The sequence below is a fragment of the Eleutherodactylus coqui genome, chromosome 1, assembly GCF_035609145.1.
Source record: "Eleutherodactylus coqui strain aEleCoq1 chromosome 1, aEleCoq1.hap1, whole genome shotgun sequence".
Lineage (NCBI taxonomy): Eukaryota > Metazoa > Chordata > Amphibia > Anura > Eleutherodactylidae > Eleutherodactylus > Eleutherodactylus coqui.
In genome coordinates, this window is record NC_089837.1 from 280,421,040 (window position 1) to 280,438,377 (window position 17,338).

A 17,338-nucleotide genomic window follows, 5' to 3' on the forward strand; every position below is an offset into this window, starting at 1 on the left:
AGTTGCAATCAGAGCACCAGGTGTATCCCCCCCATTAACAGCATTATTTGTGTATTTATTTTATGTAAGAATTTTACTAGGTTCTGATCTGTTTCATCCCAAATCCAAATAATTACTTGCATTTTGTGTCCTTTCAATAAAGATCTGAATAAAAGTTGGACATCTTTTTTTTACAATTGTCCACTCTACAAAAAAACCTAGCTAAGTGAGCAGCACCATGTCAGCTGTGAAAACCCATTTGACTTTAATAAATGAAGGAAAATTCAATATTAAGCAGGCAGTGGGTCTATGGAAAATAAAAAAATCGGTAAGTGGTCTACACGGCAAAAAAGTATGGGAACCTCTGGTATAGTGCCACCCAGCAGTACGTCAGTAAAAAACAGACCATGAGTGAGTGAGTAAGTTATTGCTGTCTGTCTGGTTATATCTTTCAAAGGCTACCCGAGCAATCCAGGACTCGCAGAACTTCAGCTGTGCTCTAAAAACGCACCTCTTCAGGGAGGCCTACCACATTCCCTAAACAAACCCCTCTGTACTCCACCTGATAACATGCTCCCTGACCTATTGACTGCAATACCTGCTAGCCATCATAAACCACTCCTGCAGTCATACCGATTCTGCCGTCACACGGCCAAATGTCTGACTATTGTCTATGTGTATAGCATCCCTCACTCTCCACCTCGCCATATTGTGCACATCTCCAGCCCTTTACCTTCTGTATCCCCCCATTACTTGTAGTATGTAAGCTCTGTGGAGCAGGACCCTCACCCCTATTGTTTTCATCAACTGATTACTATGTAACCGTGGTTCTGTAATTTTTGTATTTTTTGTCTTTCTGTATTCCCCCTGTCTATGTAAGCGCAGCGGAATATATAGCTATTAGAGATGAGCGAACGTACTCGTCCGAGCTTGATACTCGTTCGAGTATTAGCGTGTTCGAGATGCTCGTTACTCGTGACGAGTACCACGCGATGTTCGAGTTACTTTCACTTTCATCTCTGAGACGTTAGCGTGCTTTTCTGGCCAATAGAAAGACAGGGAAGGCATTACAACTTCCCCCTGCGACGTTCAAGCCCTATACCACCCCCCTGCAGTGAGTGGCTGGCGAGATCAGGTGTCACCCGAGTATAAAAATCGGCCCCTCCCGCGGCTCGCCACAGATTTATTCTGACATAGAGGAGGGAAAGTGCTGTTGGTGCCGGAGCTGCTATAGGGAGAGTGCTAGGAGTATTTTAGGCTTCAAGAACCCCAACGGTCCTTCTTAGGGCCACATCTGACCGTGTGCAGTAGTGTGGAGGCTGCTTTTTGCAGTGTTGCACATTTTTTTTTTTTTTGTATATCGGCCGTGCAGAGGCGCAATGCGTAATTATACATACTCCAGGGCCAGTAGTGGTGGTGAGGCAGGTACAGAAGACATATATTTATTGAATATAGGCAGTGGGCCTTTCCAAAAACATTTGGGAAAAAAAATCTATTTGGGCTGCCTGTGACTGTCCTCAGTGTACTGGGTCTGTGCTGGGTGTAGTTGTCCTCCTAATTCATACGCAGCCAGCTAAGTGTTACAGCAGGCTTGCGCAAAATTATTTCCTGGCTCTGCTGTGCGTTCGGTAAGCGAAGTCAGCCTCCAACCACAGGCCAATAAGCGGCACATTTATTTACAGCGTTCTGTTTCTGCACTACTGGTAATACACCATGCTGAGGGGTAGGGGTAGGCCTAGAGGACGTGGACGTGGGCGAGGACGCGGAGGCCCAAGTCAGGGTGTGGGCACAGGCCGAGCCAGTGCGGTGGCCAGGGGTAGAGGCAGGGCCAGACCGAATAATCCACCAACTGTTTCCCAAAGTGCCCCCTCGCGCCATGCCACCCTGCAGAGGTCAAGGTGCTCTACGGTGTGGCAGCTTTTCACAGAGACACCTGACGACCGACAAACAGTGGTGTGCAACCTTTGTCGCACCAAGATCAGCTGGGGAGACACCACCACCAGCATGCGCAGGCATATGATGGCCAAGCACCCCACAAGGTGGGACGAAGGCCGTTCACCGCCTCCGGTTTGCACCACTGCCTCTCCCCCTGTGCCCCAACCTGCCACTGAGATCCAACCCCCCTCTGAGGACACAGGCACTACCGTCTCCTGGCCTGCACCCACACCCTCACCTCCGCTGTCCTCGGCCCCATCCAGCAATGTCTCTCAGCGCAGCGTCCAGACGTCGATAGCGCCACTGTTTGAGCGCAAGCGCAAGTACGCCGCCACGCACCCGCACGCTCAAGCGTTAAACGTGCACATTGCCAAATTGATCAGCCTGGAGATGCTGCCGTATAGGCTTGTGGAAACAAAAGCTTTCAAAAGCATGATGGCGGCGGCGGCCCCGCCCTACTCGGTTCCCAGTTGCCACTACTTTTCCCGATGTGCCGTCCCAGCCCTGCACGACCACATCTCCCGCAACATTGTACGCGCCCTCACCAACGCGGTTACTGCCAAGGTCCACTTAACAACGGACACGTGGACAAGCACAGGCGGGCAGGGCCACTATATCTCCCTGACGGCACATTGGGTGAATTTAGTGGAGGCTGGGACCGAGTCAGAGCCTGGGACCGCTCACGTCCTACCCACCCCCAGAATTGCGGGCCCCAGCTCGGTGCTGGTATCTGCGGCGGTGTATGCTTCCTCCACTAAACCACCCTCCTCCTCCAACGCAACCTCTGTCTCGCAATCAAGATGTGTCAGCAGCAGCAGCACGTCGCCAGCAGTCGGTGTTGCGCGGCGTGGCAGCACAGCGGTGGGCAAGCGTCAGCAGGCCGTGCTGAAACTACTCAGCTTAGGAGAGAAGAGGCACACGGCCCACAAACTGCTGCAGGGTCTGACAGAGCAGACTGACCGCTGGCTTGCGCCGCTGAGCCTCCAACCGGGCATGGTCGTGTGTGACAACGGCCGTAACCTGGTGGCGGCTCTGCAGCTCGGGAGCCTCACGCACGTGCCATGCCTGGCCCATGTCTTTAATTTGGTGGTTCAGCGCTTTCTGAAAAGCTACCAACATTTGTCATACCTGCTCGGAAAGGTGCGCCGGGTCAGCGCACATTTCCGCAACTCCAAGACGGAGTGCCACCCTGCGGACCCTGCAACATCAGTTTAATCTGCCAGTGCACCGACTGCTGTGTGACGTGCCCACACGGTGGAACTCTGCGCTCCACATGTTGGCCAGGCTCTATGAGCAGCGTAGAGCTATAGTGGAATACCAACTCCAACATGGGCGGCGTAGTGGGAGTCAGCCTCCTCAATTCTTTACAGAAGAGTGGGCCTGGTTGGCAGACATCTGCCAGGTCCTTGGAAACTTTGAGGAGTCTACCCAGATGGTGAGCGGGGATGCTGCAATCATTAGCGTCACCATTCCTCTGCTGTGCCTCTTGAGAAGTTCCCTGCAAAGCATAAAGGCAGACGCTTTGCACTCGGAAACGGAGGCGTGGGAAGACAGTATGTCGCTGGATAGTCAGAGCACCCTCATGTCTATATCTCAGCGCATTGAGGAGGAGGAGGAGGGGGAGGAGCATGAGGAGGAGGGGGAAGAGACAGCTTGGCCCACTGCTGAGGGTACACATGCTGCTTGCCTGTCATCCTTTCAGCGTGTATGGCCTGAGGAGGAGGAGGAGGAGGAGGAGGAGGATCCTGAAAGTGATCTTCCTATTGAGGACAGCCATGTTTTGCGTACAGGTACCCTGGCACACATGGCTGACTTCATGTTAGGATGCCTTTCTCGTGACCCTCGCGTTACACGCATTCTGGCCACTACAAATTACTGGGTGTACACACTGCTCGACCCACGGTATAAGAAGAACCTTTCCACTCTCATTCCCGAAGAGGAAAGGGGTTCGAGAATGATGCAATACCACAGGGCGCTGGTGGACAAACTGATGGTAAACTTCCCATCCGACAGCGCTAGTGGCAGAAGGCGCAGTTCCGAGGGCCCGAACCTTCCGTCTCGAGCGGGGAGATACTTGCTAAATGCAATGCTCGCTCGAGCAATTGCCTTTAGCGAGTATACTCGCTCATCTCTAATCATGACCCGTATACTTAACTCCATGCTTTCACTATACAAATCTCATTATACAAAGAACAACAATACCAATAATGGCGCCACAACATGATCAAATATTACCATCATATAATGACTAATATTACCATACTGTCACTGAATGAAGACCAGTGCAAAGATCAATATGACCAATAGTGGCACTATATCAGGGCCACACAATACCACCAGTATTGCTGGAAAAACACTATACAAAGACTATTATTACCCACCCCATAAAGTGACCATATAGCAGTATATGCTACATCTACATAGGCACTCTGCAGATCTTATAAATGTTTACAGCGCTGTTATATCCAATGATCACAGGTGACATCCCCTCTGACTGCAGTTGTTCAATTTACCTTTTTCTTCATTTGATTCGGCCTGGCATGATGACTTCTCCTAGTCACATCTTTGTCTCTGCCAAATTTCATACTGACATCTTTGACTCCTCATATTTGATTTCCCAATCCATAGTCCTCTAAATAGTAGTAATGCCACATTTGTTGACCCACACAGTGGGCCCCAGGCAGTAAGTGCTGCTTTTTGCACCCCAAAAAACAATAAAAGTGGGGGCGGAGCCTGGACGCTGAGCGAGATGGACGCATAGGTGAAGCTCTCCGTCTCAGTGGCACCTCACCGGACCCTTCCTGACAGCAGCGATAAGCAGCCATGGGAAAGACCACAAGAGAGAGAAGCGTGGAGCACCTGGGAACTCCCCGACCGGCAAAAGTTCAGCCTGACATGCAGCGCTTCTTCAAGGAGAGAAGCGCCCGGTCACAGCGCCCTCCCTCCAAGATGGCGCCTGCGCGGGAACTCATACCACCCCACAGTAAGGGGGAAGAGGAGGGGGCTTCCTCAGAAGGAGAGGACTGTGAGGCGATATCAAAGGGCTTCATGAGAAAGTTGATCTCACAAGCCCTGCGCCCCATCAGCTCAGATTTAGCTGAAATAAAAGAGGACTTCAGACAGTTGGGCCACAGGGTAGAGGACCTAGAAAACTCCTCTAATGCGATCATTTCTCACTCGCACCAACTAGAGTAAGCACTCCAGGAGCAACACTCCCATTTAGGCAGAGCGTTACTTATGCAGGAGAACCTCGAAAACAGAAAGAGACGTAATAATATACGCATCAAGGGCCTCCCGGAGTCTTTCTCAGGAGAGTCCCTCCAGAACATAGCCAAAGACATATTTGAATCCCTGCTGGGGCTGAAAGAGCGGCTGCCATCCTGATTGAAAGGATTCATAGAGCTCTTAGGCCTCCGCCGAGTGCGTCAGAACCACCCAGAGACATAATTTGTAGGCTCCTCGCTTTCCCAGACACGATCACCTTGCTAAGAGCCGCAAGATCTCGTAAGGACCTGACATACGCTGATAATCTTTTGGCGATATTTCAGGATCTAGCCTCCACCACATTAGCAAAGCGCCACCTACTACGTCCTCTTCTGGATGTCCTCAAGGAAAAAGAAATAAAACATGCATGGCTCTTTCCTTTTGGACTGGGGTTCTCGCTCAACGGAAAAAGATTCAACGTTCGCTACTCAGAGGTCCTGCGAAGAGTCTGGCAAGCTCTAGAGATTGAGCCCATAGACCTCCCATGCTGGCAGCCCCTCCCAGACCCCCCTCAATTCCTACAGCTAGAGGCTCCAGCTGGGTAGCAGTTGGCTAGCAGTGTCAAATCACCCAGGAACAAGAAGAAGAAGGCAAGAGAAGACCTCCTATAAACCTTCCGCGGCCCACACAACAACCATGGGCCCCCTTTCTTAACTGAACTTACTGTCCCTCTATCACTCCAAGAGTGAACCCACAGACACATCTCGCGTCTAAAGGATTTATATGGACAGTAGATTTCATAGTCGGACCTCTGAGGTGTGGAATAGTGTGGACATCTGAATGTTCGGTTTATCATGAGTCTATGGGCTCACGTACCCCTCCTTCTTTTCTCTTTTCGTTTCCATCTAGGAGGACTGTGTCCCCCCCCCCCCCCCCGTGCGCAAGATTTTGCACCCTCCTCCGTAACATAAGTACCAGCCGTTGTTCTCTACTCTATGCTTCTCGTCATTTATTCTGGATATTCTGGTTAAGCACAATTTAATGCGTTTTTTGTTAACAAATACTTTATCTTAACAAGCATATCATTTCATACCCATTTTAATATGCCTTCCCTCTATTGCGGGTCCTAGAGGGTGCCTGTCAGACCAGCCTGTGTTAAATCTCTCATACCTTATCAGAGTCAGAGACTCTAAGGCTCGCTATAGCCCGCTCTCGGCTGTGGAGGGAGGTTTAAGGGACCTTACGACTCCCTTGTCCTCCCTTCAGAGCATTGAACCGCAGCGGTACCACTGACTGCGTGCTTACATATATTCTACTGTACTGTTTATCTTTCTATTTCCCTACCCTCCTTCTCCCCTTGCGCTTTCCTATCCTTGATTGTGCCCCTCCCCCCCTCCTTGCCATCTGTCCCTGTACACCTGTACGCTTACCACTGGTGTAATCTCTTAAAGCATCAAAGGCCTACCTCCCTTGAATTTCACAAACGAAAGTTCTTGCTAGAGGTACTCCTCATCTCGTCTAATCTTCCTCTTCTTCAGCCAGACAGGTAACCATGGGAGACCTCCGCCTCACATCCTTCAATGTCAGGGGCCTCAACACACCCTCCAAGCGACACAATGTCTCCACGCTCATCAAAAGGTATGGCTCAAAATTACTATTCCTCCAGGAAACCCATTTTAAAGGCGATAAGTGCTTCAAACATCCAGGGAATCAATTTCCACTGGCCTTCCACAGCACCCACCCCACATCTGCTTCTAAAGGAGTATCAATCCTTCTTCACAAAGATATCAAATTCATAGAAGAAGATCAATATAGAGACGGAGAGGGCAGAGTACTATTTGTTAAAGGCTCTCTAAACAACGTTAGAATGACACTCGCCAATATTTACGCCCCCAATTCTGACCAGATCTGACTGCAAAGCAATTTGCAGTCGTTCAACTGATTATAGCCGGGGACCTCAATGTCACCCTCAACCCACTCTTAGACACATCTACGGGCCGCTCACAAATCTCCCAAATAAAGTTGAAAAAATTAAACAGGTATCTACAAGGCCTGCAGGTGGTAGACACCTGGCATACCATGCATCCCCTGTCAAAGGACTTTTCTTATTTTTCTCAGGTTCATTCCTCATTCCAGAGGTTGGACTATGTCCTGGTCTCCTCTGACCTCCCCACAACACTAATCAAGGCAGAGATAGATACAATAACGATTTGAGATCATGCCCCGGTCCACGCAATGCTCCGTGAGTTCCGTACGACGCCGCAGGAGTGGAGATGGAGACTCAACCCCTCAATTTTAGACTCAATAGAGGATAGAGAACATATGACAAAACTACTGGAAGAATACTTTCATATTAACAATGTAGATGGCATATCAACGCCAATAGTTTGGGAGGCCCGTAAGGCCGTTGCACGAGGACTCTTGATAGTACTATGCACTCGCATAAAGAAGCGCCTCCAAAAAGAAATTGACGAAAAACTAAAAATGATTGCGAGGCTGGAACAAACAACCAAACTGTCCCATGTCCAAAATTGTGGCAGATACCGCCCAATATCTTTGATCAATCTCGACATGAAATTGTGGACCAAACTGTTGGCAGGGAGGATGGAGACTTTCATGTCCTCACTGATCAATGAAGAACAAGCAGGATTCATTAAAGGAAGGGAGGGGAGAAACAACTGTCTCAGACTTCTACACTACACCCGATACGCCCAAGTTCATAACATACCTTTAGCCCTAGTAAGCACTGACGCTGAAAAGGTTTTCGACAGGGTGGAGTGGAGATATATGGAGAGAGTTCTTCTTCATTTCAATTTCCCTAAGGAATTTGTCTCGGCGATCTTCTCTCTTTATACGAACCCGCATGCACGACTCAAAATTAATGAAATCCTTTTCCCCCCATTTGACATAAGAAATGGCACACGTCAGGGATGCCCCCTTTCACCATCACTTTTTGTCCTGGCATTAGAACCCCTTTTGCAGAGGGTCAGACAAGACCCCAATATCTGCGGGTTGGGTTGTGGGAAATTCACCCTTTCTACTGCCGCATTCGCGGATGATATAGTCTTTCTAATTACAGACCTGGAAAAGAGTCTCCCTAAGCTTACAGAACAATTAAGAGAGTTTGGTTCCATCTCAAATTTTAAGATGAATTTCTCAAAATCTACAGTCCTGAATGTCTCCATTCCCGCGGCGCGGATGGAGTCGTTAAAAATGAATTCGCCCTTCACATGGTCAAATACATCTATAGATTACTTAGGTGTAAAATTGACTAAAAAGGTGGCGGACCTGTTTGACGCGGACTTTACTCCACTACTGGGGCACGTGAGAAATCTGATAAGATCATACGATGTTCCCTTTACATCATGGTTTGGCAGAAAGAACATTATTAAATCCTACATCCTACCAATCATATTGTACAAAATACGAATGCTTCCAATATACCTCCCAAAAAACTTCTTTAAATCTCTGCGCACTGCCTTCACGGGCTTCATGTGGAGGCAAAGGAGACCGAGACTGGCTTACAGCCTGATGGCAAGGAGAGGGTCTGAGGGTGGCATTGACCTACCCAATCTGTTCGATTTCTATCAAGCCTCCCAACTGAGCTACTGGTCGGAATTGGCCAACCCCTCCATTGACCCATTACTCAGAGTGATGGCAGAAGGGTGTGAAGGTCCCACATTGACAAAGGAACTATGGCTTCCGGCAAGAACCCAACTCAATGACTACAACTATAACCCCCTGCTCAAGGGACCCTGCACAACATGGAACGAGCTCAGACCCAGCTTAGCTCCGGAGCCCTCGCTCATCCTCCCCTTGCGAGCTCTGGGTAGACTTTTAGACCACCTTTCGTATCCGTGCTCCATTGCATTATGGAAAAAACTCAAGACACTTACAGTATCCAATTTACAGGCCCTAGCTCACCTGCCCACCGACTCCATAGTAACAACACTTTTACCATCTGACAATCTTACCTTTTTACATAAAGCCCAACTTATAGGTATGTTTAGAGAGTTCCTGAATACATACAAGTCTTCTAGGCCTCTCTATCCCTAGCTTAAGGAAAATTTCCTTTCTCCAGAAAAACTTTATCACTCCACCCACCTCATATAAACCTGCCTTACTTTTTTCTTGGGAGAAAGAGCTGGGCATCTCTCTGACCTCGAACGAGTCCATTCTAATCTTAAAAACTTCATTTGGTCTCTCTCCCTGCATCCTAGCACAAGAATCACATTACAAAGTTGCTGCTAGATGGTATAAAATACCGCAATGGCTGTTCGACCACAAACTTGCTTCTACGAACACGTGCTGGAGATGCAAAAAAGACATAGGCTCTTACCTTCACATATGGTGGACCTACCCAGCCCTAGCCCCCTTTTGGAGTGGTGTTGAAACAATCTTGCAAAAAAATCTCACCCCAATTTACTCTCACCCCTGAAGTGGCCCTACTGTGGAGGCCGTCCGAGTCCTTCCATCCCCTGAAAAATAAACTTATTGCTTTACTACTGGACACAGCAAAAGCCCTGATTCCCCGGCTCTGGCAACAGAATACTCCTCCTTCTACGAGGCAATGGAGAGAAACGGCGGATCTACTTTACAATCTAGAAGAACTCCATAGTTGGACAACTAACACTCATGATAAATTCATTCTGAGGTGGCTCCCTTGGAGGTCTGTGAGGCTCCTGGACGTCTGGGACTAGCGAGAAGAGGCTCCCCTACAAGTAAAGAAAATTTTCTGAGGTACTCCTACACCATTCTGCGCCGTTAAGGCACTTCTCCCTCGTCAAATACACCCCTACCCCCCTACCCCTCTACCCTCCCCCCCCCCCCCACTTCCCTGGCTTCACCTTCCCCCCTATATCCCTAAATTTCTTTGGCTTATACCTGGTTCCGTTAACAAACATAATAGATACCTATTTTTTGTGTTTAATAGCTTAATAGGTGGGGCTTCCCCGCGATGATCTTTATTATTATAGAGTTATCCGTGCATGTATTCGAGTTCCCAGGATGTTTATATGTTATAAAAGACACACCTCCCAACTCAAGGATGAGGGTCTGCATTTGTAACTCAGGCGATGTATATCTTCTCTTCTATACCCTCAGATGTTAAATTTTGTGATCTCTGTACTTTACAAAATCTTTAATAAAACTGATTTGGAAAAAAAAAAAAAAACAATAAAAGTGCCTCCACTCATTAATAATGTTCCCTTCATGATCCTACCCTGGTAGGATAATCTGGTAGTGATAATCCCCCTCTTAGGCAGCCACTCAGTAATAAAGCCCCTCAAAGGTCTCCACTCAGTAATAATGCCTCAAATAAGCTCCCACTCAGTAATAATGCCCTATATTGGCCCTAACTCAGTAGTAATTCCCATATACTCCTCCACTCAGTAATAATGCCCGTCATGGGCCCCCACACAATAATAATTGCCATTATAGGCCCTCATTCAGTAATAATGCTCAATAAAAGCCCCCACTCCAATAATTATAATTATTGCAATAATTCTCTATATAGGTGCACAGTCAGTGATAATGCTCCTCACAGGTCCAATAGGTTCTTTCACAAGAGTATATTTTTTTACCCAATGTACTATTGCATGAAAAAAATACACGGCTTGACCTACCTTGGTCCATATGATGCACCATAGAAGCCTATTGAAATCAATGGGCATGTGTAAATATGTCCGAAATACGCAGGAATCCTGCCTACTCGCTGTGTATTTGTGCACATTAAAACATGATGGAGTGGGCGAAATATGCAGGCATAAGCAATTTTTGGTTGTGTAAATGTTTAGCGTATTTACGTGGCTGAAATGAATGAATGAGCCCTAAATCACAATGTTATTGCTCTGAGTAAGAGAAACAAAATAATCTTGTAGATATAATAATTTTTAATGGCTAACAAATAAACTTTGCAGGCTTTTGAGGCTACTTGGGCCTCTTCATCAGACTGGTAAGAGGCCTAAGTAGCCTTGAAAGCTTGTGCCATTAAGATCATAATTTTGTTAGCAATTAAAAGGTATCATATCTACAATATTATTTTGTTTCTCCTCCTGGAAGCAATGACCTTTTGTTCTACTATCTAACATTGTGCATAACTTTTTTCTTTAAATCATAATAAAAGCATGGCCTAACAAACTCTACATTACTTACAACACTTTTATTTCCACACCTAATCATAATGTAATGCATCAGGCCTTGTTTTCTTGGTAGTTTGGTGTGGAAATAAAAACGCTACAAGTAATGTAAATATGTTGTTCTGCAGCAGCAGAGGCGTGTATTAAAATGTTTAGCAGGGTGGTGTATTATGACCTTTGGCAACAGCTGAGGTGTATTTTTGTGGTTCTGCAGCAGCGATGTTGTATGTTCTCATGTTCTGCAGCAACTAAGGTTTTCTAATGATGTTCTGTAGTAGTGAAGACATTTATTATGAGAGTCTGAAAAACAAGCACCCAGCCCGGGACGAAAGCTACACTGTGTTGGTGCACATTATGTCTATCTAGTCTATGTTTGCACTGTTTAGCTATTAGTATTAGTAAATCCACCTTTTTTTGTTAGTATGAAAAAGTTGAGCTTTATGGGGTTTGATAGTTTTTTCAAACTAGTTATGTCAAGTTTGGAGACAGTACTTAAAAATATAATGGCTATACGTGTTGTTGAGAAAAAGGGATCAAAAGCCATGAATTATCTCTATTTACATATGTGGCTCTGTGAAAATGATTTGGAGATATTCTGGGGAATGAATAGTGTGTACCGCAGTGGCCACAATCATAGCAAGATGGTGGTGGAAAAAATCTAGGTCTGCTCGATGTTTTGCACATATTTATGGCAACCGAAATATGGGAAAAGAGTATGAGCAATAAAAAGATTACTAGATGGACAATATATATATTAATGACATTTTGTATTAATCAACTGTCTTCTCCTTCTTCTCTAGTGTTATGTCTATTGAGGCATCAACTTTTACTCTGCTTGTAATGGAACATTTGGGTTAGAGCTCGACATATACCAAGTTGTAAAAATGAAACGTCCAATGCATTATTCCATTTTAATTGGCAGACTATCATGGATTTTTGCCAGAGGCATCACAGGCAAGTATCCTGTGCTCACCACTGATGTGGGGCCCGGTGGAGAACTGACAATAGCAGTAATGTGGAATTCAGAGACCCTGGCAATATGAAACATGCACGGTAAGTCATGGAACAAATGGTACAAACTATAAGGCATAGAAAAAAGGTGAGTAAACAGGAATAAAAACACCTGGTTTCTTTTGTCAAGGTAGAAGACAATTTCAGTGTTTTATTTCAAGTGTGATAATCTGAATTTGAGGTTCTTGTTGTTTAAAATTAATTTTAGTTTAGAAATTGTGGGGGCTTTTCTTGTCAGCGACTTGATAGCTTTACCTAGGAATAGGATAGCAAGTTTGTGTTCATTAAATATTTTTAATGAAGAAAATTCTGTTTGGATAAGGGTAGTTAGATCAGAAACTGATATTTTTTTGAAGGAATATATGGACAGTTTTGCATGCATTTGACGGGATAGCATGTCTGATAAGTTTAATTAAGGTATATAATGTATGTGTTTGTCTGAAGGTGATCAGTTACTAGTTCATGAAAGTGGCTCAATTTTGACAAAATATTAGTTTCATGCAATCCTCAAGACAGTTTATTGTTGATCGGATCCAATCCAAATGCATTTGGAATGCATTATTTCTATATTTGAGCAGCTACTGAGACAGCGGTAGCTGGACTTCCATAGCAGGCAGTCAAACATACCATGGTATGGAAGTCTGATTGCTGTGTTATAATTCTTACAGGAGTCTACAGAGTGCATTGTTCTAAATCATTTAACACTCATATTTTGGGTGACTCAAAGAGCCTAATCGTGAACAGGAAGAAATAATTTAGGATTTAAAACATCTAAAGATGAGCGAACACCAAAATGTTCGGGTTCGCGTTATTCGAAACGAACTTCCCGCGATGTTCGGGTGTTCGTTTCGAATAACGAACCCCATTGAAGTCAATGGGCGACCGGAACATTTTTGTATTTCGCCGATGCTCGCTAAGGTTTTCATGTGTGAAAATCTTGGCAATTCAAGAAAATGATGGGAACGACACAGCAAGTTCTCCTCTGCCACAGCTGTAACAGCTGTGGCAGAGAAGAACGATGTTAGCCCATTGAATTCAATGGAGCCGTCAATACAGCCGACTCCACTGAATGCAATGGGCTGCCGGCGATCGCGGGATGAATTGTCGGAAAGGGGTTAAATATATAAGCCCTTTCCTGCAATTCATCCAGAAATGTGTAAAAATAAAAAATATATATATACTCACCTGGTGCAGGCAGACGGAGTTCAGCGCGGCAGGCTGCAGTTCTCCTGAACTGCTCTGAACAGCTGTGAGTAGTATTCAGCAGCCGGGGATTTAAAATCCCCGCCTGCTGAATAAGATGCCTCTGAATGGTCACAGCCTGACCAATCAGAGGCCAGCCCTCACTCACACCCATTCATGAATTCATGAATGGGTGAGTGAGGGCTGCCTCTGATTGGCTCAGGGGCAGGAGAACTGCAGCCTGCCGCGCTGAACTCCGTCTGCCGGCACCAGGTGAGTATATATATATTTTTTATTTTTACACATTTCTGGATGAATTGCAGGAAAGGGCTTATATATTTAACCCCTTTCCGACAATTCATCCCGCGATCGCCGGCAGCCCATTGCATTCAGTGGAGTCGGCTGTATTGCCGGTTCCATTGAATTCAATGGGCAAACATCGTTCTTCTCTGTCACAGCTGTTACAGCTGTGGCAGAGAAGAAGGATTTGTCTTCTATATGTTCTCAATGGGGTTGGCGCTGCTGCCGCCGGCCCCATTGAGCGCATATAGAAAAGATTTCTCAGGGAAGAAAGTTAAAGTAACCCGAACATCCGAACATCGTGTGGTGTTCGTTACGAATAACGAACATCCCGAACACCCTAATATTCGCCCGAGCATCAAGCTCGGACGAGTACGTTCGCTCATCTCTAAAAACATCCATATTTTCTGGAGGGTAATAAATGGTTTAAGATGTGGTCAAGGCCTACCTGAAATATAGTAGTTGTCAACAGAAAAACATCTTTCTACAGTTACTATTATGCACATGGTAATGATATATGTGTCATCAGGACATCAGACCTAATTACTGAAATCAAACAATGATCTGTTTTTTTAAAATTAATACTAATAAGGTAATATATAATACCTTGGGAGCAGAACACGCAAATGCAGTTGAGAGAGCAAGTGGAGAAGTGAAGGTTAAACTATCACAATGTTGAAAACATGGTGCAGTGATACGTCATCAGCAGCTGAAGGAAGATAATGCTAGTTTAAGACACCAGAACAGTGTTCATTTAAAATAAATATGTTTATATAAACTGCTCCATGGCGAATGATTGCGATTTTAAACAAGTTATAGTGAGTCATTTGGTATTATGTGCCTACTGGGAGCCTGATAGTTGACATAAAATGGCAGCTACTTGTGTTGTTCATGTTACTGGAGCTAATGAAACTATTGTGATAACATTATTAACGCTGTGACTGACTTCTAATTAGAAAGAATGTTAAAGTTTTTCTTCAGTTAACTTTGAATCAGGCATCCATGGTAGAATTTCACATCAGACTAATGGAAATCTATTATTTGGTCCTTTTAGACTTAACCAGCATGCCTAAGGCCTTAGTCAGACGGGCATTTTTCGCACGATTTGCGGATCGCATGAGGGATGCGCATCCGCAAATCGCGTGACCGGTGCGCGCAAGTCGCCCGCAAATCGCCCGAAAATCTGCTCCTAGCCGCGTTTCATTAGAAACGGGCCGGAGCTGTCCAGCACATTGCATTCAATGGAGACGGCAATACAGCCGTCTCCATTGAAAGCAATGCGCTGCGGGCGAGCCCGGGATGAATTGTCGGTAAGGGCTTAAATATATAAGCCCTTCCCTGCAATCCATCCTAAAATGTGTTAAAATAAAAAAAAATTGTATACTCACCCTCTCCCGGCAGCCGGAGCTCCGCGTGGCCGTCCTGCAGTGGGTGTGAAGGGGGTGTGAGTCAGACCTGCCCCCTGATTGGCTCAGCGCTGAGCCAATCAGAGGCATGCCTCACTCACACCCATTCATGAATGGATGTGAGTCAGACCTGCCCCTGATTGGCTCAGCGCTGAGAGGCAGCAGTCACTCACCCATTTATGAATTCATGAATGGGTGTGTGAGTGTTTTCAGCCTCTGATTGGTCAGGGCAGTGACCAATCAGATGCAGATCATTCAGCAGGCGGGGATTTTAAAGCCCCGCCGGCTGAATAGTGCCAAGAAGCAGTTCAGGAGAACTGACAGCGGCCGCGGCTGGACTCCGGCTGCAGCGGAAAGGTGAGTATACAATTTTTTTTAATTTTAACACATTTTAGAATGAATTGCAGGGAAGGGTTTATATATTTAACCCCTTCCCGACAATTTACCCCGCGCACGCCGGCAGCCCACTGCTTTCAATGGAGCGGCTGTATTGCCGCTCCATTGAATTCAATGGGAAAACATCGTTCTTCTCTGTCACAGCTGTTACAGCTGTGGCAGAGAAGAATGATTTGTCTCCTATATGTTCTCAATGGGGTCGGCGCTGCTGCCGCCGGCCCCATTGAGCGCATATAGAGAAGAGAACAGGAATCACAGATCGCAGATAGGTGCGATCTGCGATTTTTTGTTCTATAATTTATCGGACGAGCGCATAAAAAGCGCTTATGTGTCCGATACCATTGCAAAGCAATGGTTTTATAAAATCGCCGGACGCATGCGCATGCGCAAATCGCGCGAAAAATCGCCCGTCTGACTAAGGCCTAAGTCTGCAGTGACATGCATTCCATCTGGTTTGCACCTAGTTGGATCATCATTTGGTTATCAACAGGACAGTGAGCAAAAACACTGGCTGACTAGCAGCTACTTGAAAAAAAGGATAGTGAATGAGTGCTGATTGGCCTCTGCAGTCCTTTGACCTAATTACAATATAGATGATGTGGAGTGAGTTTATGTCCCATTTAGATGGGACAGCAGTAACCTAGATGACTGCACGAGAGCTGATGTCACTACTAAGGTTGCAGAGCATTAGACCTGCAGAGAACACCGCTGGATTGTGGGCTTCTCAGTCACCACTTCACTTTTCTATGTGATTTGCTGAGCGGGGAGCGTTTACACGATCTAGTGATGTTTGTTATATTCACTGAAAAGGTAAGGAATAGTAAACTATTTTTTTGCATTTAGACAGGATGATTATCACTCATTTTTGTTCATTTGAACGAATTTTGAGCAATAATCGTCCCATGTAAATGGCCCTTTAGAGCAGAGAATCACGGACAATCATCTGATAAGTGCTTAGCTTAAATGACATGACTACCTGTTCTTGTTTGTCTTTGTTACTTGTTTGCAAAACTCCATAAACAAGAAAAAAAATGGACATGACTAAATAGGAAACAATAGGTTCTTTATACCAGACACCAACCCTTTTACTGCCCCTGGTGTCAACAACATGCATCCTTCTTAACCTCTTTGTCTGTTTTAAGTTATGCCAAGATAAGTGGCACAAGAAGATCAACTTAATAAAAATTTTATGTTACTCCCAATGCCCAACAGAGTAACACAATTTTTTGTTAAGCTGGTCATCTTGTGCCGCTTATATTGGCATAACAAGAAACAGACAAAATGTTAAGGGAAGACACATGTATTTAGTAGGTGCCTCAGTATACTAGTCCAGAAATTTTTTGATGCAAGTCAAATTTTGAAAATTTAACTTTTGATCTTTTTAACAACTTTAAAATGCTTTACAGGGTTTTTTTTAGACATTTTAAGAAATTGAATACATTTTTTATAAAGATAGACTGTAGTTTTAAAAGTCAAATACTTATCTGTCTGCTATATAAGACATATCATCTTTAGGTAAAATACAGAAAGAGGTTTTGCTATTTATTTTTTATGATACCAACCCTTTTTAACAAAAGCACATTTGATGCAGGTGTCAGGTAATTATGGGATTCAATGGTTACTGTAATACTATGTGTTATCACTGATATTTCATACCATACTTTACTAGAAATGCTTGCCTTCTATATATACACAGCGTATTCTACTTCTTATGTTACTTTCTGAGCAGGATTGCAAATGGTAACTGCTTCTTTTTCAAGTCTCTAAAAATTCATCAACCCTAGTTTA